Source organism: Carica papaya, chromosome 8 (genome assembly GCF_054855325.1).
Source record: "Carica papaya isolate Zhongbai chromosome 8, ASM5485532v1, whole genome shotgun sequence".
In the NCBI taxonomy this organism is placed as follows: Eukaryota; Viridiplantae; Streptophyta; class Magnoliopsida; order Brassicales; family Caricaceae; genus Carica; species Carica papaya.
Genome location: NC_142316.1, coordinates 18964247 through 18981738, shown reverse-complemented (window position 1 = coordinate 18981738; position 17492 = coordinate 18964247). Strand labels below are relative to the sequence as shown.

The window sequence follows — 17492 nt, the reverse complement described above, 5'->3', positions numbered from 1 at the left end:
TCCATCCCCCCTCCCGTCATTTGTTTCCTTATGCGTGCACTCTGCATCTTTCTTTCTCGTTCTAATATCAAGTAATATGCCCCGGCACCGTGACTCACCTTTACAAATGAACCAGCGGTTTATAATTTCATTCACGCGTAACGTCGAACAACCCATCCGAAAATATATTGGTGCAACACGAGGGCTTCCCAGGTGGTCACCCATCCGAGTACTACTCTCGCCCAAGCTCACTTAACTGCGGAGATCTGATGGGATCCGGAGCTTTAGTGCCGGTATGATTGCACCTGTTTAATTTTGCGCTTCAAATACATACACTCCTTCTCCTTTCTTCCCCCTCCCGTCATTTGTTTCCTTGTGCGTTCACACTTCACCTCTTATTCTCGTTCTAATATCGATTAAAATACCCCTGCTTCTTGACTCACATTTGCGTATAAACCAGCGGACCCTAGTTCCAGACATGCGAAACGTCGAATGACCCGTCTGAAAAAAAATTGGTGCGACACGAGGATTTCACAAGAAAATGGGTGAAATATAAGGACTTCGCAGGAGGTAACCCATGCTAGTACTACTCTCGCCCAAGCACCCTTACCTACGGAGTTCTGATAGAATCCGTTGCATTAGTGCTGGTATGATTGCACCTGTTTCATTTCGCGCTGAAAATACATACACTCCTTCTCCTTCTCCTTCCCTCCCCCTCCCATCAATTGTTTCCTTGTGCGTTCACACTGCACCTCTCCTTCTCGTTCTAATATCGATTAAAATGCCCTGCTTTTTGACTCACATTTGCGTATAAACAAGCGGACCCTAGTTCCAGTCACGCGTAACGTTGAACGACCCGTCAGAAAAAAAATTTGTGCGACACGAGGACTTCCCAGGAGGTCACCCATCCGAGTAATAATCTCGCTCAAGCACACTTAACTGCGGAGTTCTAATGGGATCTGGTGCATTAATGCTGGTATGATCGCATCTGTTTAATTCTGCGCTGCAAATATATAAAGTCCTTCTCCTTTCTTCCCCCTCCCGTCATTTGTTTCCTTGTGTGTGCGCACTGCACCTCTCGTGCTCGTTCTAATATCAAGTAAAATGCTACGGTGCCGTGACTCACATTTGCGAATAAACCTGAGGACCATAATTCAAGTCGCGCGTATCGTCGAAAGAATCATCTGCAAAAAAATGGGTGCAACAGGAGAACTTCCTAAGAAAATGGTTGAAATATAAAGACTTCGCAGGAGGTCACCCATCCTAGTGCTACTCTCGCCCAAGCATCCTTAACTTGCGGAGTTCTGATAGAATCCGTTGCATTGGTGCTGGTATGATTGCTCATGTTTCATTCTGCGCTTCAAATACATACACTTTTTCTCCCTCCATCCCCCCTCCTGTTATTTGTTTCCTTGTGCGTGCACTCCACATCTCTCCTTCTCGTTTTAATATCGATTAAAATGCCCCTGCTTCTTGACTCACATTTGCATATAAATCAGTGGACCCTAGTTCCAGTCGCACGTAAAGTCGAACGATCCGTCTGAAAAAAAAAAATTAGTGCGACACGAGGACTTCCGAGGAGGTCACCCATCCGAGTACTACTCCCGCGCAAGCACACTTAATTGCAGAGTTCTAATGGGATCCGGTGCATTAGTGATGGTATTATTGAACCTGTTTAATTTCGCATTGCAAATACATAAACTCCTTATCCTTTCTTCCCCCTCCCGTCATTTATTTCCTTGTGCGTGCGCACTGTACCTCTCGTTCCCGTTCAAATATCAAGTAAAATGCCACGGCGCCGTGACTCACATTTGCGAATAAATCTGCGGAACATAATTAAAGTTGCGCGTAACGTCGAACGGCACATCTGAAAAAAAGAAAATGGGTTCAACACGAAAACCTCCCAGGAGGTAACCCATCATTGTACTACTTTTGCCAAAGAACACTTAACTGCGGATTTCTGATGGGATCCGGTGCATTTGTGCTAGCGTGACCGCACCTGTTTAATTTCGTGCTGAAAATACATACACTCCTTCTTCCCTCCCCCCTCCCATCATTTGTTTCCTTGTGCGTGCACACTGCATCTCTCCTTCTCGTTCTAATATCGATTAAAATGCCCCTGCTTCTTGACTCACATTTGCGTATAAACCAGTGGACGTTAGTTCCAGTCGCTCGTAACATCGAACGACCCATCTGAAAAAAAAATTAGTGCGACACGAGGACTTCCCAAGAGGTCACCCATCCGAGTAATACTCTCTCCCAAGCACACCTAACTGCGGAGCTCTGATGGGATCCGGGACTTTAGTGCTGGTATGATCGCACCTGTTTAATTTCGCGCTGCAAATACATACACTCCTTATCCTTTCTTCCCCCTCCGTCATTTGTTTCCTTGTGCGTTCACACTTCAACTCTCCTTCTCGTTCTAATATCGATTAAAATGCCCCTACTTCTTGACTCACATTTGCGTATAAACCAGCGGACCCTAGTTCTAGACGCGCGTAACGTCAAACGACCCTTCTGAAAAAAAATTGGTGCGACACGAGAACTTCCCAGGAGGTCACCCATCCGACTACTAATCTCGCCCAAGCAAATTTAACTGCGGAGTTATGATGGGATCCAGTGCATTAGTGCTGGTATGATCGCACCTATTTAATTTCGCGCTGCAAATTCATAAACTCATTCCTTTTTCTTCCCCCTCCCGTCATTTGTTTCCTTGTGCGTGCGCACTGCACCTCCCGTTCTCGTTCTAATATCAAGTAAAATGCTACAGCGCCATGACTCACATTTGCGAATAAACCTGAGGACCATAATTCAAGTCTCGCGTAACGTCGAAAGAATCATCTGCAAAAAAATGGGTGCAACACAAGGACTTCACAAGAAAATGGGTGAAATATAAGGACTTCGCAGGAGGTAACCCATGCTAGTACTACTCTCGCCCAAGCACCCTTACCTACAGAGTTCTGATAGAATCCGTTGCATTAGTGCTGGTATGATCGCACCTGTTTCATTTCGTGCTGAAAATACAGACACTCCTTGTCCTTCCCTCCCCCTCCCATCAATTGTTTCCTTGTGCGTTCACACTGCACCTTTCCTTCCTGTTCTAATATCGATTAAAATGCCCCTGCTTCTTGACTCACATTTGTGTATAAACCAGCGGACCCTTGTTCCAGCCGCGCGTAACGTCGAATGACCCGTTTGAAAAAAAATTTGTGTGATACGAGGACTTCCCAGGAGGTCACCAATCCGAGTACTACTCTCGCCCAAGCACACTTAACTGCGGAGTTCTGATGGGATCCGGCGCATTAGTGCTGGTATGATCGCACCCCTTTAATTCCGCGCTGTAAATACATAAACTCCTTCTCCTTTCTTTCCCCTCCCGTCATTTGTTTCCTTGTGCGTGCGCACTGCACCTCCCGTGCTCGTTCTAATATCAAGTAAAATGCTAAGGTGCCGTGACTCACATTTGCGAATAAACCTGGGGACCATAATTCAAGTCGCGCGTATCGTCGAAAGAATCATCTGCAAAAAAATGGGTGCAACACGAGGACTTCCTAAGAAAATGGGTGAAATATGAGGACTTCGCAGGAGGTCACCCATCCTAGTGCTACTCTCGCCCAAGCACCATTAACTTGCGGAGTTCTGATAGAATCCGTTGCATTGGTGCTGGTATGATTGCTCATGTTTCATTCTGCGCTGCAAATACATACACTTTTTCTCCCTCCATCCCCCCTCCCGTCATTTGTTTCCTTGTGCGTGCACTCTGCATCTCTCCTTCTCGTTCTAATATCGATTAAAATGCCCCTGTTTCCTTGTGCGTGGTATGATTGCACCTGTTTAGTTTCACGCTGCAAATACATACACTCCTTCTCTTTTCTTCCCCCTCCCGTCATTTGTTTCCTTGTTTGTGCGCGCTAAACCTCCCGTTCTCGTTCTATTATCAAGTAAAATGCTACAGCGCTGTGACTCACGTTTGCGAATAAACCTGAGGACCATAATTCAAGTCGCGGGTAACGTCGAAAGAATCATCTGCAAAAAAATGGGTGCAACACGAGGACTTCACAAGAAAATGGGTGAAATATAAGGACTTCGCAGGAGGTAACCCATGCTATTACTACTCTCGCCCAAGCACCCTTACTTACGGAGTTCTGATAGAATCCGTTGCATTAGTGCTGGTATGATCGCACCTGTTTCATTCTGCGCTGCAAATACATACACTTTTTCTCATTCCCTCCCCCTCCCATCAATTGTTTCCTTGTGCGTTCACACTACACATCTTCTTCTCGTTCTAATATCGATTAAAATTCCCCTGTTTCTTGACTCAGATTTGCGTATAAACCAGCGGACCCAAGTTCCAGTCGCGCGTAACGTAGAACGACCCGTCTGAAAAAAAATTGGTGTGACACAAGGACTTCCCAAGAGGTCACCCATCCGAGTACTACTCTCGCCCAAACACACTTAACTACGGAGTTCTGATGGGATCCGGTGCATTAGTGCTGGTATGATCGCACCCTTTAATTCCGCGCTGCAAATACTTAAACTCCTTCTCCTTTCTTCCCCCTCCCGTCATTTATTTCCTTGTGCGTGCACTCTGCATCTCTCTTTCTCATTCTAATATCAAGTAAAATGCCCCGGCACCGTGACTCACCTTTGCAAATGAACCAGCGAATTATAATTCCATTCGCGCGTAACGTCGAACAACCCATCCGAAAAAAAATAGGTGCAACATGAGGCCTTCCCAGGTGGTCACCCATCCGAGTACTACTCTCGCCCAAGCACACTTAACTTCGGAGTTCTGATGGGATCCGGGGCTTTAGTGCTGCTATGATCGAACCTCTTTAATTTCGCGCTGCAAATACATACACTCCTCCTTTCTTCCCCCTCCCGTCATTTGTTTCCTTGTGCATTCACACTGCACCTCTCATTCTCGTTCTAATATCGATTAAAATGCCCCTGATTCTTGACTCACATTTGCGTATAAACCAGCGGACCATAGTTCCAGTCGCGCGTAACGTCGAACGACCCATCTGAAAAAAAATTGTTGCGATACGAGGACTTCCCAAAAGGTCATCCATCCGAGTACTACTCTCGCCCAAGCACGCTTAACTGCATAGATCTGATGGGATCCAGTGCATTAGTGCTGGTATGATGCCACTTGTTTAATTTTGCGCTTCAAATACATACACTCCTTCTCTTTTCTTCCTCCTCCCGTCATTTGTTTCCTTGTGCGTGCGCACTGCACCTCCCGTACTCGTTCTAATATCAAGTAAAATGCCACGGCGCCGTAACTCACATTTGCGAATAAACCTGCGGACCATAAATCAAGTCCCGCGTAACGTCGAAAGAATCATCTGTAAAAAGATGGGTGCAACACGAGGACCTCCCAAGAAAATGGGTGAAATATAAGGACTTCGCAGGATGTCACCCATCCGAGTACTTTTCTCACCCAAGCACCCTTAACTGCGGAGTTCTAATAGAATCCGTTGCATTAGTGCTGGTATGATCCCTCATGTTTCATTATGCACAGTAAATACATACACTCTTTCTCCTCCCATCCCTCGTCCCTTCATTCGTTTCCTTGTGCGTGCACTCTGCATCTCTCTTTCTCGTTCTAATATCAAGTAATATGCTCCGGCACCATGACTCACCTTTGCAAATGAACCAGCGGTTTATAATTCCATTCGCGCGTAACGTCGAACAACCCATCCGAAAAAAAATAGGTGCAACATGAGGGCTTCCCAGGTGGTCACCCACCAGAGTACTATTCTCGCCAAGCACACTTAACTGCGGAGTTCTGATGGGATCCGGGGCTTTAGTGCTGCTATGATCGTACCTCTTTAATTTCGCGCTGCAAATACATACACTCCTCCTTTCTTCCCCCTCCCGTCATTTGTTTCCTTGTGCGTTCACACTTCACCTCTCATTCTCGTTCTAATATCGATTAAAATGCCCCTGCTTCTTGACTCACATTTGCGTATAAACCAGCGGACCCTAGTTCCAGACGCGCGTAACGTCGAACGACCAGTCTAAAAAAAAATTTGTGCGACACGAGGACTTCCCAGGAGGTCACCCATCCGAGTACTAATCTCGCCCAAGCACAATTCACTGCGGAGTTCTGATGGGATCCGGTGCATTAGTGCTGGTATGATCGTACCTGTTTAATTTCGCGCTGCAAATACATAAGCTCATTACCATTTCTTCCCCCTCCCGTTCTCGTTCTAATATCAAGTAAAATGCTACAGCGCCGTGACTCACATTTGCGAATAAACCTGAGGACCATAATTCAAGTCGCGCGTAACGTCGAAAGAATCATCTGCAAAAAAATGGGTGCAACACGAGGACTTCACAAGAAAATGGGTGAAATATAAGGACTTCCCAAGAGGTCACCCTTCCGAGTAATACTCTCGCCCAAGCACACCTAACTGCGGAGTTCTGATGGGATCCGGGGCTTTAGTGCTGGTACGATCGCACCTGTTTAATTTCGCGCTGCAAATACATACACTCCTTCTCCTCTCTTCCCCCTCCGTCATTTGTTTCCTTGTGCGTTCACACTTCACCTCTCATTCTCGTTCTAATATCGATTAAAATGCCCCTGCTTCTTGACTCACATTTGCGTATAAACCAGCGGACCCTAGTTCCAGTCGCGCGTAACGTCTAACGACCCGTCTGAAAAAAAATTGGTGCGACACGAGGACTTCCCAGGAGGTCACCCATCCGAGTACTAATCTCGCCCAAGCACACTTCACTGCGTAGTTCTGATGGGATCCGGTACATTAGTGCTGGTATGATCGCACCTGTTTAATTTTGCGCTGCAAATACATAAACTCATTCCCCTTTCTTCCCCCTCCCGTCATTTGTTTCCTTGTGCGTGCGCACTGCACTTCCCGTTCTCGTTCTAATATCAAGTAAAATGCTACAGCACCGTGACTCATATTTGCGAATAAACCTGAGGACCATAATTCAAGTCGCGCGTAATGTCGAAAGAATCATCTGCAAAAAAATGGGTGCAACACGAGGACTTCACAAGAAAATGGGTGAAATATAAGGACTTCGCAGGAGGTAACCCATGCTAGTACTACTCTCGCCCAAGCACCCTTACCTACGGAGTTCTGATAGAATCCGTTGCATTAGTGCTGGTATGATCGCACCTGTTTCATTTCGCGCTGCAAATACATAAACTCCTTCTCCTTTCTTCCCCCTCCCGTCATTTGTTTCCTTGTGCGTGCGCACTGCACCTCTCGTTCTCGTTCAAATATCGATTAAAATGCCCTTGCTTCTTGACTCACAATTGCGTAGAAACCAGCGGACCCCAGTTCCAGTCGAGCGTAACGTCGAATGACCCGTGTGAAAAAAAATTGGTGCGACACGAGGACTTCCCAGGAGGCCACCCATCCGAGAACTACTCTCGTCCAAGCACAGTTAACTGCGGAGTTCTGATGGGATCCGGTGCATTAGTGATGGTATGATCGCACCCGTTTAATTCCGTACTGCACCTACCGAGCTCGTTCTAATATCAAGTAAAATGCTACGGTGCTGTGACTCACATTTGCGAATAAATCTGAGGACCATAATTAAAGTCCCGTGTATCGTCGAAAGAATCATCTGCAAAAAAATTGGTGAAATATAAGGACTTCGCAGGAGGTCACCCATCCTAATGCTACTCTCGCCCAAGCACCCTTAACTTGCGGAGTTCTGATAGAATCCGTGGTATTGGTGCTGGTATGATTGCTCATGTTTCATTCGGCGCTGCAAATACAAACATTTTTTCTCCCTCCATCCCCCCTCCCGTCATTTGTTTCCTTGTGCGTGCACTCTGCATCTCTCCTTCTCGTTCTAATATCGATTAAAATGCCCCTGCTTCTTGACTCACATTTGCGTAAAAACACGTGGACCCTAGTTCCAGTCGCGCGTAACGTCGAACGACCCGTCTGAAAAAAAAATTAGTGCGACACGAGGACTTCCCAGGAGGTCACTTATCCGAGTACTACTCTCACCCAAGCACACTTAACTGCGGAGTTCTGATGGGATACGGTGCATTAGTGCTAGTATGATCGCACCTGTTTAATGTTGCGCTGCAAATACATAAATTCCTTCTCCTTTCTTCCCCCTCCCATCATTTGTTTTCTTGTGCGTGCGCACTGCACCTCCCGTGCTCGTTCTAATATCAAGTAAAATGCTACGGTGCCGTGACTCACATTGGCGAATAAACCTGAGGACCATAATTCAAGTCGCGCGTAACGTCGAAAGAATCATCTGCAAAAAAATAGGTGCAACACGAGGACTTCCTAAGAAAATAGGTGAAATATAAGGACTTCGCATGAGGTCACCCATCCTAGTGCTACTCTCGCCCAAGCACCCTTAACTTGCGGAGTTCTGATAGAATCCGTTTCATTGGTGCTGGTATGATCGCTCATGTTTCATTCTGCGCTGCAAATACATACACTCTTTCTCCTCCCATCCCCCCTCCCGTCATTTGTTTCCTTGTGCGTGCACTCTGCATTTCTCTTTCTCGTTCTAATATCAAGTAATATACCCCGACACCGTGACTCATCTTTGCAAATGAACCAGCGGTTTATAATTCTATTCGCGCGTAACGTCTAACAACCCATCCGAAAAAAAATAGGTGCAACACGAGGGCTTCCCAAGTGGTCACCCATCCGAGTACTATGCTCGCCCAAGCACACTTAACTGCAGAGTTCTGATGGGATCCGGAGCTTTAGTGCTGGTATGATCGCACCTGTTTACTTTCGCACTGCAAATACATACACTCCTTCTCCTTTCTTCCCCCTCCTGTCATTTGTTTCCTTGTGCGTTCACACTTCACCTCTCATTCTCGTTCTAATATCGATTAAAATGCCCCTGCATCTTGACTCACATTTGCGTATAAACCAGCGGACCCTAGTTCCAGACGCGCATAAAGTCGAACGACCCGTCTGAAAAAAAATTGGTGCGACACGAGGACTTCCCAGGAGGTCACCCATCCGAGTACTAATCTCGCCCAAGCACACTTCACTGCGGAGTTCTGATGGGATCCAGTGCATTAGTGCTAGTATGATCTCACCTGTTTAATTTCGCGCTGCAAATACATAAACTCATTCCCCTTTCTTCCCCCTCCCGTCATTTGTTTCCTTGTGCGTGCGCATTGTACCTCCCGTTCTCGTTCTAATATCAAGTAAAATGCTACAGCGCCGTGACTCACATTTGCGAATAAACCTGAGGACCATAATTCAAGTCGCGCGTTACGTCGAAAGAATCATCTGCAAAAAAATGGGTGCAACACGAGGACTTCACAAGAAAATGGGTGAAATATAAGGACTTCCCAGGAGGTAACCCATGCTAGTACTACTCTCGCCCAAGCACCCTTACCTATGGAGTTCTGATAGAATCCGTTGCATTAGTGCTGGTATGATCGCACCTGTTTCATTTCGCGCTGCAAATACATAAACTCTTTCTCCTTTCTTCCCCCTCCCGTGTTTTTTTCCTTGTGCATGCGCACTGCACCTCTCGTGCTCGTTCAAATATCAAGTAAAATGCCACGGCGCCGTGACTCATATTTGCGAATAAATCTGCGGACCATAATTAAAGTCGCGCGTAACGTCGAACGGCACATATGGAAAAAAAAATGGGTGCAACACGAGAACTTCCCAGGAGGTAACCCATCATTGTACTACTTTCGCCAAAGCACAGTTAACTGCGGAGTTCTGATGGGATCCGGTGCATTTGTGCTGGTGTGACCGCACCTGTTTAATTTTGTGCTGAAAAAACATACACTCCTTCTTCCCTCCCCCCCTCCCATCATTTGTTTCCTTGTGCGTTCACACTGCACCTCTCATTCTCGTTCTAATATCGATTAAAATGCCCTTGATTCTTGACTCACATTTGCGTATAAACCAGCGGACCATAGTTTCAGTCGCGCGTAACGTCGAACGACCCATCTGAAAAAATATTATTGCGATACGAGGACTTCCCAAGAGGTCACCCATCCGAGTACTACTCTCACCCAAGCACACTTAACTGCAGAGTTCTAATGGGATCCAGTGCATTAGTGCTGGTATGATGCCACTTGTTTAATTTTGCGCTTCAAATACATACACTCCTTCTCTTTTCTTCCTCCTCCTGTCATTTGTTTCCTTGTGCGTGCGCACTGCACCTCCCGTACTCGTTCTAATATCAAGTAAAATGCCACGGTGCCATGACTCACATTTGCGAATAAACCTGCAGACCATAAATCAAGTCGCGCGTAACGTCGAAAGAATCATCTGCAAAAAGATGGGTGCAACACGAGGACCTCCCAAGAAAATGGGTGAAATATAAGGACTTCGCAGGAGGTCACCCATCCAAGTACTTTTCTTGCTCAAGCACCCTTAACTGCGGAGTTCTGATAGAATCCATTGCATTAGTGCTGGTATGATCCCTCATGTTTCATTTTGCACTGCAAATACATACACTCTTTCTCCTCCCATCCCCCCTCCCGTCTTTTATTTCCTTGTGCGTGCACTATGCATCTCTCTTTCTCGTTCTAATATCAAGTAATATTCTCCGGCACCGTGACTCACCTTTGCAAATGAACCAGCAGTTTATAATTCCATTCACAAGTGACGTCGAACAACCCATCCGAAAAAAAATTGGTGCAACACGAGGGCTTCCCAAGTGGTCACCCATCCGAGTACTACTCCCGCCCAAGCACACATAACTGCGGAGTTCTGATGGGATCCGGATATTTAGTGCTGGTATGATCGCACCTGTTTAATATCACGCTGCAAATACATACACTCCTTCTCCTTTCTTCCCCTTCCTGTCATTTGTTTCCTTGTTCGTTCACACTTCAACTCTCATTCTCGTTCTAATATCGATTAAAATGCCCCTGCTTCTTGACTCACATTTGCGTATAAACCAGCGGACCCTAATTCCAGACGTGCGTAACGTCGAACGACCCGTCTGAAAAAAAATTGGTGCGACACAAGGACTTCCAGGAGGTCACCCATCCGAGTACTACTCTCGCCCAAGCACACTTAACTGCGGAGTTCTGATGGGATCCGGTGCATTAGTGCTAGTATGATCGCACCTGTTTAATTTCGCCTGCAAATACATAAACTCATTCTCCTTTCTTCCCCCTCCCGTCATTTGCTTCCTTGTGCGTGCGCACTGCACCTCTCATTCTCGTTCAAATATCAAGCAAAATGCCACGGCGCCGTGACTCACATTTGCAAATAAATCTGCGGACCATAATTAAAGTCGTGCGTAACGTCGAACGGCACATCTGAAAAAAGAAAAATGGGTGCAACACGAGAACTTCCCAGGAGGTAACCCATCATTGTACTACTTTCGCCAAAGCATACTTACCTGCGGAATTCTGATGGGATCCGGTGCATTTGTGCTGGTGTGACCGCACCTGTTTAATTTCATGCTGAAAATACATACACTCCTTCTTCCCTCCCGCCCTCCCATCATTTTTTTCCTTGTGGGTTCACACTGCACCTCTCCTTCTCATTCTAATATCGATTAAAATGCCCCTTTTTCTTGACTCACATTTGCGTATAAACCAGCAGACCATAGTTCTAGTCGCGCGTAACGTCGAACGACCCATCTGAAAAAAATTATTGCGACACGAGGACTTCCAAGAGGTCACCCATCCGAGCACTACTCTCGCCCAAGCACCCTTAACTGCAGAGTTCTGATGGGATCTAGTGCATTAGTGCTGGTATGATGCAACTTGTTTAATTTTGCGCTTCAAATACATACACTCCTTCTCTTTTCTTCCTCCTCCCGTCATTTGTTTTCTTGTGCGTGCGCACTGCACCTCCCGTACTCGTTCTAATATCAAGTAAAAAGCCACGGTGCCGTGACTCACATTTGCGAATAAACCTACGGACCATAAATCAAGTCCCGCGTAACGTCGAAAGAATCATCTGCAAAAAGATGGGTGCAACACGAGGACCTCCCAAGAAAATGGGTGAAATATAAAGACTTCGGAGGAGGTCACCCATTCGAGCACAAATCTCGCCCGAGCACACATAACTGCGGAGTTCTGATGTGATCCGGTGCATTAGTGCTGGTATGATCGCACCTGTTTAATTTTGCGCTGCAAATAAATAAACTCATTCCCCTTTTTTCCCCCTCCCGTCATTTGTTTCCTTGTGCGTGCGCACTGCACCTCCCGTGCTCGTTCTAATATCAAGAAAAAATCTACGGTGCCGTGACTCACATTTGCGAATAAACCTAAGGACCATAATTCAAGTCGCGCGTATCGTCGAAAGAATCATCTGCAAAAAAATGTGTGCAACACGAGGACTTCCAAAGAAAATGGGTGAAATATAAGGACTTCGCAGGAGGTCACCCATCCTAGTGCTACTCTCGCCCAAGCACCCTTAACTTGCGGAGTTCTAATAGAATCCGTTGCACGTGTGCTGGTATGATTGCTCATGTTTCATTCTGCACTGCAAATACATACACTTTTTCACCCTCCATCCCCCCTCCCGTCATTTGTTTCCTTGTGTGTGCACTCTGCATCTCTCCTTCTCGTTCTAATATCGATTAAAATGCCCCTGCTTCTTGACTCACATTTACGTATAAACCAGTGTACCCTAGTTCCATTCGCGCGTAACGTCGAACCACCCGTCTGAAAAAAAAAATAGTGCGTCAGGAGGACTTCCAAGGAGGTCACCCATCTGAGTACTACTCTCGCCCAAGCACACTTAACTGCAGAGTTCTAATAGGATCCGGTGCATTAGTGCTGGTATGATGGCAACTATTTAATTTTGCGCTGTAAATACATAAACTCCTTCTCCTTTCTTCCCCTTCCCGTCATTTGTTTCCTTGTGCGTGCGCACTGCACCTCTCGTTCTCGTTCAAATATCAAGTAAAATGCCACGGCGTCGTGACTCACATTTGGGAATAAATCTGCGGACCATAATTAAAGTTGCGCGTAACATCGAACGGCACATCTGAAAAAAAAAATGGGTGCAACACGAGAACTTCCCAGGAGGTAACCCATCATTGTACTACTTTCGCCAAAGCACACTTAACTGCGGAGTTCTGATGGATCCGGTGCATTTGTGCTGGTGTGACCGCACCTGTTTAATTTTGTGCTGAAAATACATACACTCCTTCTTCCCTCCCCCCCTCCCATCATTTGTTTCCTTGTGCGTTCACACTGCACCTCTCCTCGTTCTAATATCGATTAAAATGCCCCTGATTCTTGACTCACATTAAACCAGCGGACCAAAGTTCCAGTCGCGCGTAACGTCGAACGACCCATCTGAAAAAAATTGTTGCGATACGAAGACTTCCCAAGAGGTCACCCATCCGAGTACTACTCTCGCCCAAGCACACTTAACTGCAGAGTTCTGATGGGATCCAGTGCATTAGTGCTGGTATGATGCCACTTGTTTAATTTTGCGCTTCAAATACATACACTCCTTCTCTTTTCTTCCTCCTCCCAGCATTTGTTTCCTTGTTCGTGCACACTGCACCTCCCGTACTCGTTCTAATATCAAGAAAAATGCCACGGCGCCGTGACTCACATTTGCGAATAAACCTGCGGACCATAAATCAAGCCGCGCGTAACGTCGAAAGAATCATCTGCAAAAAGATGGGTGCAACACGAGGACCTCCCAAGAAAATGGGTGAAATATAAGGACTTCGCAGGAGGTCACCCATCCGTGTACTTTTCTCGCCCAAGCACCCTTAACTGCGGAGTTCTGATAGAATCCGTTGCATTAGTGCTGGTATGATCCCTCATGTTTCATTCTGCACTGCAAATACATACACTCTTTCTCCTTCCATCCCCCCTCCCGTCATTTGTTTCCTTGTGCGTGCACTCTGCATCTCTCTTTCTCGTTCTAATATCAAGTAATATGTCCCGGCACCGTGACTCACCTTTGCAAATGAACCAGCAGTTTATAATTCCATTCTCGCGTAACGTCGAACAACCCATCCGAAAAAAAATAGGTGCAACACGAGGGCTTCCCAAGTGGTCACCCATCCGAGTACTACCCTCGCCCAAGCACACTTAACTGCGGAGTTCTGATGGGATCCGGAGCTTTAGTGCTGGTATGATCGCACCTTTTTAATTTCGCGCTGCAAATACATACACTCCTTCTTCTTTCTTCCCCCTCCCGTCATTTGTTTCCTTGTGCGTTCACACTTCACCTCTCATTCTCGTTCTAATATCGATTAAAATGCCCCTGCTTCTTGACTCACATTTGCGTATAAACCAGCGGACCCTAGTTCCAGATGAGCGTAACGTCGAACGACCCGTCTGAAAAAAAATTGGTGCGACACGAGGACTTTTCAGGAGGTCACCCATCCGAGTACTAATCTCGCCCAAGCACACTTCACTATGGAGTTCTGAAGGGATCCGGTGCATTAGTGCTGGTATGATCGTACCTGTTTAATTTTGCGCTACAAATACATAAACTCCTTCCCCTTTCTTCCCCCTCCCGTCATTTGTTTCCTTGTGCGTGCGCACTGCACCTCCCGTTCTCGTTCTAACATCAAGTAAAATGCTACAGCGCCGTGACTCACATTTGCGAATAAACCTGAGGACCATAATACAAGTCGCGCGTAACGTCGAAAGAATCATCTGCAAAAAAATGGGTGCAACACGAGGACTTCACAAGAAAATGGGTGAAATATAAGGACTTCGCAGGAGGTAACCCATGCTAGTACTACTCTCGCCCAAGAACTTTTACCTACGGAGTTCTGATAGAATCTGTTGCATTAGTGCTGGTATGATCGCACCTGTTTCATTTCCGGCTGCAAATACATACACTCCTTCTCCTTTCTTCCCCCTCTCGTCATTTGTTTCCTTGTGCGTGCGCACTGCACCTCTCGTTCTCGTTCAAATATCAAGTAAAATGCCACGGCGCCGTGACTCACATATTCGAATAAATTTGCGGACCATAATTAAAGTCGCGCGTAACGTCGAACGACACATCTGAAGAAAAGAAAATGGGTGCAACACGAGAACTTCCGAGGAGGTAACCCATCATTGTACTACTTTCACCAAAGCACACTTAACTGCGGAGTTCTGATGGGATCCGGAGCTTTAGTGCTGGTATGATCGCACCTGTTTAAACAAATGACGGGAGGTGCAGTGCGCACGCACAAGGAAACAAATGACGGGAGGGGGAAGAAAGGAGAAAGAGTTTATGTATTTGCAGCGCAAAATTAAACAGGTGCGATCATACCAGCACTAATGCACCGGATCCCATCAGAACTCTGCAGTTAAGTGTGCTTGGGCGAGAGTATTACTCGGATGGGTGACCTCCTGGGAAGTCCTCGTGCCGCAGTAATTTTTTTTTCAGACGGGTCGCTCGACGTTACGAGCGACTAGAACTAGGGTCCACTGGTTTATACGCAAATGTGAGTCAAGAAGCAGGGGCATTTTAATCGATATTAGAACGAGAAGGAGAGTTGCAGAGTGCACGCACAAGGAAACAAATGACGGGAGGGGGGATGGAGGGAGAAAAAGTGTATGTATTTGCAGCGCAGAATGAAACATGAGTAATCATACCAGCATGAATGCAACAGATTCTATCAGAAATGCGCAAGTTAAGGGTGCTTGGGCGAGAGTAGCACTAGGATGGGTGACCTCCTGCGAAGTCCTTATATTTCACCCATTTTCTTAGGAAGTCCTCGTGTTGCACCCATTTTTTTTGCAGATGATTCTTTCGACGATACGCACGACTTGAATTATGGTCCTCAAGTTTATTCGCAAATGTGAGTCACGGCACCGTAGCATTTTACTTGATATTAGAACGAGAACGGGAGGTGCAGTGCGCACGCACAAGGAAACAAATGACGGGAGGGGGAAGAAAGGAGAACGAGTTTATGTATTTGCAGCGCGGAATTAAACGGGTGCGATCATACCAGCACTAATGCACCGAATCCCATCAGAACTCCGCAGTTAAGTGTGTTTAGGCAAGAGTAGTACTCGGATGGGTGACCTCTTAGGAAGTCCTCGTGTCGTACCAATTTTTTTTCAGACGGGTCGTTCGACGTTACGCGCGACTGGAACTAGGGTCTGCTAGTTTATATGCAAATGTGAGTCAAGAAGCAGGGGCATCTTAATCGATATTAGAACGAGAAGGAGAGTTGCAATGTGAATGCACAAGGAAACAATTGATGGGAGGGGGAGGGAAGGAGAAAATGTGTATGTATTTGCAGCGCAGAATGAAACAGGTGCGATCATACCAGCACTAATGCAACGGATTCTATCAGAACTCCGTAAGTAAGGGTTCTTGGGCGAGAGGAGTAATAGCATGGATTACCTCCTGCGAAGTCCTTATATTTCACCCATTTTCTTGTGAAGTCCTCGTGTTGCACCCATTTTTTTGCAGATGATTCTTTCGACGTTACGCGCGACACCAGCACTAATGCAACAGATTCTATCAGAACTCCGCAGTTAAGGGTGCTTGGGCGAGAGTAGTACTCGGATGGGTGACCACTTCGGAAGTCCTCGTGTTGCACCCATTTTCTTGGGAGGACCTCGTGTTGCACCCATCTTTTTGCAGATGATTCTTTCGACGTTACGCGTGACTTGATTTTTGGTCCGCAGGTTTATTCGCGCGTAACGTCGAACGGCACATCTGAAAAAAAGAAAATGGGTGCAACATGAGAACTTCCCAGGAGGTAACCCATCATTGTACTACTTTCTCCAAAGCACACTTAATTGCGGAGTTCTGATGGGATCCGGTGCAGTTGTGCCTGGTGTGACCGCACCTGTTTAATTTCGTGCTGAAAATAAATACACTCCTTCTTCCCTCCCCCCCTCCCATAATTTGTTTCCTTGTGTGTTCACACTGCATCTCTCATTCTCGTTTTAATATCGATTAAAACGCCCCTGATTCTTGACTCACATTTGCGTATAAACCAGCGGACCATAGTTCCAGTCGCGCGTAACGTCGAACGACCCATCTGAAAAAAAATTGTTGCGATACGAGGACTTCCCAAGAGGTCAACCATCCGAGTACTACTCTCGCCCAAGCACACTTAACTGCAAAGTTCTGATGGGATCCAGTGCATTAGTGCTGGTATGATGCCACTTCTTTAATTTTGCGCTTCAAATACATACACTCCTTCTCTTTTCTTCCACCTCCCGTCATTTGTTTCCTTGTGCGTGCGCACTGCACCTCCCGTACTCGTTCTAATATCAAGTAAAATGCCACGGTGCCGTGACTCACATTTGCGAATAAACCTGCGGACCATAAATCAAGTCGCGCGTAACGTCGAAAGAATCATCTGCAAAAAGATGGGTGCAACACGAGGACCTCCCAAGAAAATGGGTGAAATATAAGGACTTCGCAGGAGGTCACCCATCCGAGTACTTTTCTTGCCCAAGCACCCTTAACTGCGGAGTTCTGATAGAATTCGTTGAATTAGTGCTGGTATGATCCCTCATGTTTCATTCTGCACTGCAAATACATACACTCTTTCTCCTCCCATCCCCCCTCTCGTCATTTGTTTCCTTGTGCGTGCACTCTGCATCTCTCCTTCTCGTTCTAATATCGATT

General features: G+C 46.4%; 2 non-coding genes and 28 pseudogenes across 2 annotated transcripts; 2 read left to right on the top strand and 28 right to left on the bottom strand.

Moving 5' to 3' along the window:
• Nucleotides 1-167: 167 nt before the first annotated feature.
• LOC148248595 (5S ribosomal RNA) lies at nt 168-286 on the bottom strand (annotated as a pseudogene).
• Nucleotides 287-850: 564 nt separating this feature from the next.
• LOC148248594 (5S ribosomal RNA) lies at nt 851-969 on the bottom strand (annotated as a pseudogene).
• Nucleotides 970-2184: 1215 nt separating this feature from the next.
• Nucleotides 2185-2303, bottom strand: LOC148248593 (5S ribosomal RNA; annotated as a pseudogene).
• Nucleotides 2304-2507: 204 nt separating this feature from the next.
• LOC148248592 (5S ribosomal RNA) lies at nt 2508-2626 on the bottom strand (annotated as a pseudogene).
• Nucleotides 2627-3185: 559 nt separating this feature from the next.
• On the bottom strand, nt 3186-3304 carry LOC148248591 (5S ribosomal RNA; annotated as a pseudogene).
• Nucleotides 3305-4370: 1066 nt separating this feature from the next.
• Nucleotides 4371-4489, bottom strand: LOC148248590 (5S ribosomal RNA; annotated as a pseudogene).
• Nucleotides 4490-4693: 204 nt separating this feature from the next.
• On the bottom strand, nt 4694-4812 carry LOC148248589 (5S ribosomal RNA; annotated as a pseudogene).
• A 202-nt stretch (nt 4813-5014) lies between these two features.
• Nucleotides 5015-5132, bottom strand: LOC148248588 (5S ribosomal RNA; annotated as a pseudogene).
• Nucleotides 5133-5693: 561 nt separating this feature from the next.
• LOC148248587 (5S ribosomal RNA) lies at nt 5694-5811 on the bottom strand (annotated as a pseudogene).
• Nucleotides 5812-6013: 202 nt separating this feature from the next.
• Nucleotides 6014-6132, bottom strand: LOC148248586 (5S ribosomal RNA; annotated as a pseudogene).
• Nucleotides 6133-6653: 521 nt separating this feature from the next.
• On the bottom strand, nt 6654-6772 carry LOC148248585 (5S ribosomal RNA; annotated as a pseudogene).
• Nucleotides 6773-7331: 559 nt separating this feature from the next.
• On the bottom strand, nt 7332-7450 carry LOC148248584 (5S ribosomal RNA; annotated as a pseudogene).
• A 466-nt stretch (nt 7451-7916) lies between these two features.
• Nucleotides 7917-8035, bottom strand: LOC148248583 (5S ribosomal RNA; annotated as a pseudogene).
• Nucleotides 8036-8596: 561 nt separating this feature from the next.
• Nucleotides 8597-8715, bottom strand: LOC148248582 (5S ribosomal RNA). The gene has a single exon (XR_015815058.1). It is a non-coding gene; the product is annotated as a 5S ribosomal RNA (ribosomal RNA).
• Nucleotides 8716-8920: 205 nt separating this feature from the next.
• LOC148248581 (5S ribosomal RNA) lies at nt 8921-9039 on the bottom strand (annotated as a pseudogene).
• Nucleotides 9040-9599: 560 nt separating this feature from the next.
• LOC148248580 (5S ribosomal RNA) lies at nt 9600-9718 on the bottom strand (annotated as a pseudogene).
• A 204-nt stretch (nt 9719-9922) lies between these two features.
• On the bottom strand, nt 9923-10040 carry LOC148248579 (5S ribosomal RNA; annotated as a pseudogene).
• A 561-nt stretch (nt 10041-10601) lies between these two features.
• Nucleotides 10602-10720, bottom strand: LOC148248578 (5S ribosomal RNA; annotated as a pseudogene).
• A 205-nt stretch (nt 10721-10925) lies between these two features.
• LOC148248577 (5S ribosomal RNA) lies at nt 10926-11043 on the bottom strand (annotated as a pseudogene).
• A 208-nt stretch (nt 11044-11251) lies between these two features.
• Nucleotides 11252-11370, bottom strand: LOC148248576 (5S ribosomal RNA; annotated as a pseudogene).
• Nucleotides 11371-11573: 203 nt separating this feature from the next.
• On the bottom strand, nt 11574-11690 carry LOC148248575 (5S ribosomal RNA; annotated as a pseudogene).
• A 1243-nt stretch (nt 11691-12933) lies between these two features.
• Nucleotides 12934-13051, bottom strand: LOC148248574 (5S ribosomal RNA; annotated as a pseudogene).
• Nucleotides 13052-13244: 193 nt separating this feature from the next.
• On the bottom strand, nt 13245-13362 carry LOC148248573 (5S ribosomal RNA; annotated as a pseudogene).
• A 561-nt stretch (nt 13363-13923) lies between these two features.
• LOC148248572 (5S ribosomal RNA) lies at nt 13924-14042 on the bottom strand. The gene has a single exon (XR_015815800.1). It is a non-coding gene; the product is annotated as a 5S ribosomal RNA (ribosomal RNA).
• Nucleotides 14043-14247: 205 nt separating this feature from the next.
• Nucleotides 14248-14366, bottom strand: LOC148248571 (5S ribosomal RNA; annotated as a pseudogene).
• A 563-nt stretch (nt 14367-14929) lies between these two features.
• LOC148248570 (5S ribosomal RNA) lies at nt 14930-15048 on the bottom strand (annotated as a pseudogene).
• A 105-nt stretch (nt 15049-15153) lies between these two features.
• On the top strand, nt 15154-15272 carry LOC148248569 (5S ribosomal RNA; annotated as a pseudogene).
• A 563-nt stretch (nt 15273-15835) lies between these two features.
• Nucleotides 15836-15954, top strand: LOC148248568 (5S ribosomal RNA; annotated as a pseudogene).
• Nucleotides 15955-16583: 629 nt separating this feature from the next.
• LOC148248567 (5S ribosomal RNA) lies at nt 16584-16703 on the bottom strand (annotated as a pseudogene).
• Nucleotides 16704-16907: 204 nt separating this feature from the next.
• Nucleotides 16908-17025, bottom strand: LOC148248566 (5S ribosomal RNA; annotated as a pseudogene).
• Nucleotides 17026-17492: the final 467 nt, after the last annotated feature.